The sequence below is a fragment of the Pyrus communis genome, chromosome 14, assembly GCF_041283825.1.
Source record: "Pyrus communis isolate YQ-2024b chromosome 14, ASM4128382v1, whole genome shotgun sequence".
NCBI lineage: Eukaryota > Viridiplantae > Streptophyta > Magnoliopsida > Rosales > Rosaceae > Pyrus > Pyrus communis.
In genome coordinates this window covers 13,550,890-13,560,813 of record NC_142578.1, presented here as the reverse complement: position 1 = coordinate 13,560,813, position 9,924 = coordinate 13,550,890, and the positions used below count along the sequence as shown (strand labels likewise).

Here is a 9,924-nt window from a genome sequence, read left to right as displayed (position 1 = left end):
CACAGTTTTGGGTGAAAAAAAGCCAAAAACACAAAGCTGCAAAACCCAGCTTTGAAAAACCAGCTTTTTTTCACATCTGTTTTACATAAAAGTTTATCAAATACTATAATAATGCTTTTTTTTTTTTTTTTTTTTTCAAAAGCACTTTTACAAAAAAGTTTACCAAACACTCTGCTGCTTTATTTCACAGCTGCGTATTCTCACTGCAGAAGCAGTTTTTTTCAAAGCACAACAATTCCAAACCAACCCTTATTCTAAGACCTTTTACTAGGAAGATTTTAATTAGAGTAGTATAAATAAGCCTTTGGGCAGACCTAGGGTTTCTCTCGTATGTATGCAATTTTTGGGAGAAGACTTTGGGCAAAGCTTAGAGATTTCAAGACTTATACTTTCAAGGTGTTTTCATTCTTTTTCTAGTTTAATAAAACTCTTTTGATTTTAATTATTAATATGCGTAACTAATTTTCTTTTGCTAGGGCGATGCCTTGAGTCTTAGCATGAATATTTAGTTTTTATTTAATTGCTTATGATATTATTCATGCATGCTTTGAATTATTAATCACTATACTTTAAACTGTTTTTGTGTCTTAATGATTCACGACCATTAGGATGTTTAGATAAGTAATTGGATGCAATTCGGTCAGAATGCCACCGGAGAATTGAGTATTGTTTCCTGTGATTGATAGTTATAATTTCACCTAGGGCGTATGCCACATCTTAGGGGTTGCATGGTTTTTCAAGGGGTTTTCACAAAGCATAATGAGTCATGCATGTTTATATTTGATCTTAATGTCACGGACAGATTGCATGTTCGATATACGTTCTAGCTTTAATGCCACAAGTAGAATATATTTTAGAAAAACCTAACATTCAAAGTTGCATGGATAATTCATAAGTAATTAGTAAATCTATATAGGATTGTTAAGGGGATGGTGGAACCCTAGTGCTTTTCCAAATTTGTTTCTCAAAACCTTTTCTCTTTGATTTGTTTCCTTTCTAATTGGTTATTAGTAGTTTTTTCCTAAATTACTTTTATTAAAATTCGTTTTTATTACTTTTAAATTCAAAATCAACCTTTTCCAATATTTATTTTCAAATAATTAACTTAGATTAGGGTTTTTCATTAATTGTTTTAAATAATCTCTGCGAAAAACGACCTTACTTAAGCTGTTTATACTACAACTACCTTGTTCTCTTGCAAGTATTTCGTGTGATTTTAACCTCTTTACGCAGGTAACTAAAAATCCCATCAAGAAATTGGCGCCGTCGCCGAGGATTGTTTTTAAACAATTTGTGTTAATCATAATTCTTCGTTAATTATTATTGTAAATAATTATATATTAAAAATTTATTAATTTAAATTTCGGTTTTTTACATATCACACAATCTGGGCAGATCTGGTACATGGTATGCAACAGATCTCAAAATCAGCAGCTAGTAGAATTCAATCCAGAACTGGAATGCACTTTATGACAAAGGTGCAAGGAGTAGTTTTTAGTGTGGGAACCCTCATTGGAGGGAACTTTTATGAAAAATCTGTTTTCTGGGGTTTTGGACAGCAAGGATACCATGACTTTCGCCATACCAACTGCTGCATGACCATTGAGGGATACATTAGCAACCCGTGCTAATGAATTACAAAGTTGCATTGTATATCCAGACGAGGAAGGCGACGTGTTCGAAATAAGACATCACATGTTGGAGACTTTGCCTACTTTTCATGGATTAGCTCATAAGGACCTTAATATGCATATCACAGAGTTTAATGGTGTGCATAAATATTATAGTGAAGGGGTTTACTGAAGAGTCAATCAAACTTCGTCTTTTTCTTTATTCTTTGAAGGACAAGGCAAGAACATGGTTGCTTACCCTACCATCTGCTAGTATCACTTCTTGGGCACAAATGAGTGACAAATTTCTTAACAAATATTATCTTGCTTCTAAAACTCTTGATATGAGGACTCAAATTTTATCTTTTGCACAAAAGCCTAATGAAGAGTTTCACGAGGCATGGAAGCGTTTTAAGGAGTTATTCAGAAAGTGTCCCCACGCAGGCATTGATGGAGACACACGGATGGGCATATTTTTTAGAGGATTAAATTCAAACACCAAGAATCATGTTCATGCTTCTTCAGGAGGTTCTTATTCAACTAAATATGCCCAGGAGGCTTATCAATTGTTTGACAACATGGCATTTGAATCTCAACAATAGGCAGGGGAACAACCACAAAATAGGGGCATTTTTTAAATGTCCATAGGTCTCCACATGTATTTGCTCAAATTGAAAAGATTGAGAAAAAAATAGAAATTTTTGATGCAAAATTTAACATGATCCTATAGAAAATTGCAGCACCAGTTCAACAGGTTGCTATCTAGCAACCTACAGCAGCATGTTGTGCAATTTGCAACCAACCCACACATGATTTATAGGCTGTCCACAAAAAAATGCATAACCAGATTTTGTGGCAGAGCAAGTTAATGCATTCAACAATTATCCAAGGCAAATAAATGATGTTTATTCAAATTTTTATAATTCGGGTTGGAGAGAACACCCAAATTTAAAATGGGGTGGTGAGCAGCAAGTTAAACCACCATTCCCACCACTAGTTCAACAACTTGCCACACTAGCCAAAGCTTTGTGGGAAATTGCAATTGACAAGTTAGCAGATGCCACTCGCATCAGTTTTGAGCAAAGCAACCAGAACCTGCAAAAGATATAGCAGACAATGAATCAAAACATGTAGAATATGCAAGCTTCCATAACTAATTTGGAGAGACAATTTGGGCAGCTAGCAGGTAATATTACAGAAAGGGGAAAAGGGAAGTTTCCTAGTCAAACAGTGCCTAATCCAAGGGGTACAGCATGCAGTGAGAACTTTACACAGTGGAAAAAGTTACGACAATCGTGACAAAGGAAAATTTGAAAACAGGGACAAAGCTACAGAAATTGCAGAAAAAGATGCAGAAACTGTCTCTGGACAGATTTCAAACAACTCAGAATCTGCCTTTGCCCAAAAATCAGACGTGTTTATGATCCTCCTCTTCCCTATCCCGAAAGGTTACAACCAAAGCTCAAAGATCAACAATTAAGAGATTTCATGCAAACATTAGCCAATGTTCAGATTAATTTACCATTGTTGGATGCTATTAAGAAGATTCCATCTTATGCCAAATTTTTGAAAGACTTATGCACACACAAGAAAAAGCTCGTGGACTTCGAAAAAGTGATTCTCACTGAACAATGTAGTGCTGCTTTACTGCACAAACTGCCCCCTAAAAAGAAAGATCCAGGGAGTTTCATTATTTCTTGCACTATTGGAAATTCTGATTTTAAGCGTGCTTTAATTGATTTAGGTGCTAGTGTTAATTTAATGCCCTATTCTGTTTTTCAGCAACTAGGTCAAGGAGAGCTAAATCCTACTTCAATTATCCTACAATTAGCTAACCGATCAGTTGCATATCCAAGGGGTATCATTGAAGATTTGATCATCAAAGTTGACAATCTCTATTTGCCAGTAGATTTTGTTGTTTTGGACATGGATAAAGATTTACAAACGCCTGTTAATTTGGGCAAACCGTTTATGGCAACAATAAGAACATTAATTGATGTGGAAGTGGGGACTTTAACACTAAGGGTCCAAGATCAATCAGTGGTTTTTAATTTGTTTGAAGTAGCCAAACAGCCAGCAGAAAAGCTTGACTGTATGCGTGTTTATGTGTTGGATGGGTTTGTTCATGCAAATTATGTGGTTTATTCAATACAGGAACCTTTGCATCATGTTTTATACAGTGAAGATTGTGAGATCATTTCTTGGGCATGCATGTTTTTATTGACGGTTCATCAAGGATTTCTCCAAGATTAGCCAACCTTTGTGTAATTTATTGGCTAAGGATGTAATTTTTAATTTTAACGCATATTGTTTGGAGGCATTTAACAAGTTAAAGACACTCCTAACTTCAGCCCCTATTATTGCAGCCCCGGATTTGAGCTTACTATTTCAGTTGATGTGTGATGCTTCAGATTATGTAATTGGGGCAGTTTTAGGGCTGCGTAAGGAAAAGTTTCCCCATGTCATTTATTATGCAAGTTGTACTCTAAATGATGCACAGCTCAACTGTGCAACCACAGAGAAGGAATTACTGGCAGTAGTATTTGCTTTAGAGAAGTTTTGGTCTTATTTGGTTGAAGCTAAGGTCATTGTTTATATTGATCATGTTGCCCTTAAATATTTGTTGTCTAAGAAAGATACTAAGCAAAGATTAATTCGTTAGGTTCTTTTGCTTCAAGAATTTGATTTGGAGATTAAAGATAAAAAGGGTAGTGAAAATGTGATGGCTGACCATTTATCCAGATTAATTCTTCCAACTACTGCTGAAGAAGATTCTCTCCCACTGAGTGAAAGCTTCCCAAATGAACAACTTTACGCTGTCCACAACAATACCTCGTAGTTTGTTGATTTTGTGAATTATTTGGCAAAATGAGTGTTACTTCTTGATTTTTCTTTTCAGCAGAAAAAGAAGTATTTAGCGGATGTTAAACATTATTTTTGGGATGAGCCATATTTATACAAATATTGTCCATATCAGATTATAAGGCGTTGTATTCCTGAAAGTGAGTAGGAAAGTGTGTTGAAGTTCGCCCATCACTATGCATATGCTGGACACTTTGGACCCAAACGGACCGCAGAAAAAATATTGCACAGTGGGTTGTTTTGGCCATCAATTTTCAAAGATGCAAACAATTGGTGCAAGGCTTGTGATAAGTGTCAACGAGTGGTAAATCAGTCTAAGAGGAATGAAATGCCACAACAGGGTATTTTGGTTGTTGAATTATTCGATGTTTGGGGCATTGATTTTATGGGACCATTCCCATCATCACTTGGCAATCAATATATTTTAGTGGCTGTTGAGTATGTTTCTAAGTGGGTCAAGGCAATTTCCAACGCCAACAAATCAAGGATCAATGGTTCTAAAATTCCTCCAAGGGGTTATTTTTCCACGGTTTGGAATCCCTCGAGTTATACTTGGTGATGGGGGAAAGCATTTTATTAATAAACAGTTTGCTGCGTTGCTTGCAAAATATGGGATAACTCATCATGTTGCCACTCCTTATCATCCACAAACATCAGGGCAGGTTGAAGTTTCAAATAGGGAAATAAAGCGTATTTTGGAGAAAACAGTTGGCTCCACTCACAAAGACTGGAGTTTGAAATTAAATGATGCACTTTGGGCCTACGGAACAAAGTTTAAAACACCGATTGGGATGTCCCCGTTTCGGCTCGTGTATGGCAAGGCTTGTCATTTACCTATGTAGCTAGAACATAAGGCATTTTGGGCTATTAAAGAGTTGAATTTTGCTTATGATTCAGCAGCGGAAAAACGTAAGCTGCAGTTCAATGAGCTTGAGGAGCTTATGACAATGCACACATATACAAAGACGTACAAAATCAAAGCATTTCATGATAGTCAAATTCTCAAAAAATAGTTTCTGCCAGGGCAGAAAATGTTATTATTTAATTCCAGGCTATGGTTATTTCTAGGAAAACTTAAGTCTCGTTGGAACTAGCCATATCGGGTTTCAAAGATCTATCCTTATGGAGCTGTTGACATTACTAATGAGCACAGTGGTAACACATTCAAAGTTAATGGTCATAGGTTGAAACCATATTTGGAATCACCCTATGATATCGCATGCGAGTTGATGACTTTGAAGGATCTAGCAACTTAATCACTGGGCTTCTGTTCTGTCTAGCTACAGATGTTATATAAAGCGCTTATTAGGAGGCAACCCAATTTTCTAACTTTTTCATTACTTTCTATCTCTTTTATTTCATCATTTTCAGTCTAGATGCATTTAAATTCCTAGGCTGTCTTTTAGGGTCAACAATAATAATCTTAAAAAAAATATATATACAAATACAAATACACTATAAAAAAAATAAAAAAATAAAAAAATAAGGTTTTTACTTGTTTAATTTTTAGTTTACAGTTAGTATTTTCTATATTCTATCTTTAATTTCATAACGTGGGTTTTTGCATACAGCAAACAAAGCAAACAAGAATTTATGCACAGAGAGATTATTTTAGGTTGGAATCATGCACCCAGTAGCAAGTCTACATTACCATCAACCACATTCCTACATAATGCCGAAATTACATAACTTTTGCAGAATCATGTATCTAGCCACAAAAGTGTACATCTGACCATATGTTTTCTGGGATTCAGTTCTATGATATGTGGATGCAGAATAATGAGAACTCACAGATCCACATATCACAGCACTGAACTCCATCATAGTAGCAGATCTACATTTTTGTAACCCAATCTTTGATCCAGATTTGGGGGATAGAATGTATACCTCTTTATTTTGCTAAGCGGCCAATTGTTTTGTCCATCAAGCTGCCCTTGATGATCTGGGGTATTTTGCTGCAACAGAACAATTAGGTGTATGAGTTACAGTGGAAATGGTTCGTATATCAACCATTTTTTTGGGATTTATTTCTTTTACATTCAAGGATGCCATTACTTAAGTTTGGGGGTAGTTCTTTCTCTGTCCTCAGTACGGTTCAAGTCCAAATGGCCCATACATATGTTCAGGGGTGATCCAGGTTATCATTAACTTTTATTATTGGGACAAGTCATGTTCAAGGTCCATCTTCTTCATCAACATCCCAAATCCAAGTTTTATTTATTTTTCTTAGCATTTACCCGGTCTTCGTTATCCGTTTTGGGTACTATCACAGCATATCACAAGAAAAATGTGTACATACATGCTAAGTAAAATAAGAACGGAGGGATCAGTTTTATACCTGTTGCAGTTACAGGAGCTTGACTGTTAATTTTTCCCTTGTGACTCGCTGGATTTGCAGCTTGAGTGTTCATTTCTCTCGGTTATCAACTCCATCCGAGCTGCCTACACAGAGAGAGCCATACAGTGAGATTTAAACTGACATTGCACAACCACTACTATTATTGAAAAATGAAAAAAAAATCGAAAAAAAGAAAAAAAAGTCTTATTTAAATGTAGTATGTGTGAAATAAAAGGACGAGGAGTAAGGGTCTTTAGTCGAGTCTCCTTAGTTGTGTTGGTTCACTTTACACCAAAGGAAGTTTGTGAATTCTTTTCTAATTGATTATAAATGGCTTAGACTCTGTAGTGGGATGAGCTGGAACTTTTGAAAAGATGTTCTGATTTTTAACGTATTTTATGAATTGCAACTTTGAAGGTGAAATTTTTTGTCATTTAGTTTTAGTTAAGTTTATAGTTTGTTAGCTTTTATTTTTGTTTTGCTTAAGGACAAGCAAAAAGCTAAGTTTGGGGGTATTTTGACGAGTCAATATTATATTATATATTTTGCCCTATTCTTAGTATAATTTGGTAATTATTTTGGTAGAATTTTCATACTTTGCTTTATATTCTCAATAGGGAAGTGTTATTGGCACTCCAAAAATCTCATTCTACACTCCTCACAAGTGTATTTTTCTTTCCAAATATAGAAAGTTTGGAGTGTAGAACGAGATTTTTGGAGTGCTAATAACAATTCCCTTTCAATATAGGACATTCGACTTCCTCTGGAGCAAAATGTAATCAAACGGACGAAATTTGGAGTGATTCAAATTGGAAGACATCCGTGTGTCTCTAGGTTTGTTCGTGTCAAAATTTGGGATTTTTTTACCAAGCGGTTATTTTCTGATGATTTATTAAATAAGCAGTGCACGTTTATGGAAAGGGATGTTTCTGGGCTTAAATTGCGTTTTTGGAGCCCAAGATCTTGGATAGGTTCGTGGCCTTCTGGAGAAGTGTTCAGAATAGTCCAAGCTTTAAATCTAGCTATTTTGGGCTAGTTTTGGAGCTCATTTGGGTCCAAAACGTGGCTGTGCAGAATTTTGGATGAATTTACCAAGTCAATTTAGGATTATGTTTCCTATTTTATTTCAATTTATTAGGTTTCCTAGTCTTATTCTAAGACCTTTTACTAGGAGGATTTTAATTAGAGTAGTATAAGTAAGCCTTTGGGCAGACCTAGGGTTTCTCTCGTACGTATGCAATTTTTGGGAGAAGACTTTGGGCAAAGCTTAGAGATTTCAAGACTTATACTTTCAAGGTGTTTTCATTATTTTTTTAGTTTAATAAAACTCTTTTGATTTTAATTATGAATATGCGTAACTAATTTTCTTTTGCTAAGGCGAGGCCTTGAGCCTTAGCATAAATTTGTAGTTTTTATTTAATTGCTTATGATATTATTCATGCATGCTTTGAATTAGTAATCACTGTGCTTTAAATTGTCTTTGTGTCTTAAAATTCGCGACCATTAGGATGTTTAGATAAGTAAGTGGATGCAATTCGATCGGAATGCCACCGGAGAATTGAGTATTGCTTTTTGTGATTGATACTTGTAATTTCACCTAGGGCGAATGCCACGTCTTAGGGGTTGCATGGTTTTTCAAGGGGCTTTCACAAAGCATAATGAGTCATGCATTTTTATATTTAATCTGAATGCCACAGACGAATTGCATGTTTGATATACGTTCTAGCTTGAATGCCATAAGTAGAATATATTTTAGGAAAACCTAACCTTCAAAGTTGCATGGATAATTCATATGTAATTAGTAAGGGGATGGAAAAACCCTAGTGCTTTTCCAAATTTGTTTCTCAAAACCTTTTCTCTTTGTTTTGTTTCCTTTCTAATTGGTTATTAGTTGTTTTTCCTAAATTACTTTTATTAAAATTCGTTTGGCTTTTTAGCAAAAATAGTCCCTGCATGAGATTTGCATAACTCCTCACCGTGGTCCCTAAGATTTCAAATCAATAGAAGTGGTCCTTGAGATTGTCCACCATCCACCACTTTGGTCATTCCGTTAAAAACTCCGTTGGCCAGAAGTTTGGGCAATTTTCAAAGCTTCGTAACTCAATCGTTTCTTAACCAACTTCGACCCATAATATATCAAAATGAAGATAGAAAAGTGTAGAATAAGATTATATCTATTTGGAAGCCCAATGGTTGCTGGAGATGTTCGGAAAATAGCCTCAAAGTTGACAGGTCCGAGGGAAAACTGGAAAACTCGCGGGAAACTGGGCAAACTTTAAATATTCATAACTTCTTCAATACGCAACAAATTACGTGATTCAAAAACGAAAATCATACTTCTAGACGAGACGGAGAGAATGGTACCTTTTTCTGGGGCTAACTCGTCGTAGTTTGGCCAGAAAACGGCTCGAAAGTAGACCAAGATAACTACTTTCGAGCCGTTTTTTGGCCAAACCAAGGAGAGTTAGCCATTGAAAAAGATACCATTCTCTTTGTCTCGTCAAGAAGTATGATTTTCGTTTTTGAATCACTGATTATGTTGAGTATTGAAGAAGTTATGAACGTTTAAAGTTTGCCCAGTTTCCGGTGAGTTGTCCTGTTTTCCCTCGGAGCAGTCAACTTTGAGGCTATTTTCCGACCATCTCTAGAAACCATTGGGTTTCCAAATAGGTATAATCTTATTCTACACTTTCCTATCTTCATTTTGATATATTATGGGTCGAATTTGGTTAAGAAACGATTGAGTTACAAAGCTTTGAAAATTGCCCAAACTTCTGGCCAAGAGCTCCGGGACACTTAACGGAGTTTTTAACAAAAGGACCAAAATGATGGATGGTGGACAATCTCAGGGACCACTTCTATTGATTTGAAATCTCAAGGACCAAAGTGAGGAGTTATGCAAATCTCAGGGACCATTTTGGCTAAAAAGTCAATTCATTTTTATTACTTTTAAATTCAAAATCAACCTTTTCCAATCTTTATTTCCAAATAATTAACTAGGATTAGGGTTTTTCATTAATTGTTTTAAATAATCCCTGGAGAAAATGACATTGCTTGAGCCGTTTATACTACAACTACCTTGTTCTCTTGCAAGTATTTTGTGTGATTTTAACC

The 9,924-nt window shown here is 35.5% G+C and overlaps 1 non-coding gene and 1 pseudogene across 1 annotated transcript; one reads left to right on the top strand and one right to left on the bottom strand.

The window, feature by feature from the left end:
• Window positions 1-1,951: 1,951 nt before the first annotated feature.
• Window positions 1,952-2,059, bottom strand: LOC137714039 (small nucleolar RNA R71). The gene has a single exon (XR_011065380.2). It is a non-coding gene; the product is annotated as a small nucleolar RNA R71 (small nucleolar RNA).
• A 2,741-nt stretch (window positions 2,060-4,800) lies between these two features.
• LOC148691267 (uncharacterized) lies at window positions 4,801-5,728 on the top strand (annotated as a pseudogene).
• The last annotated feature ends 4,196 nt before the right edge of the window (window positions 5,729-9,924 follow it).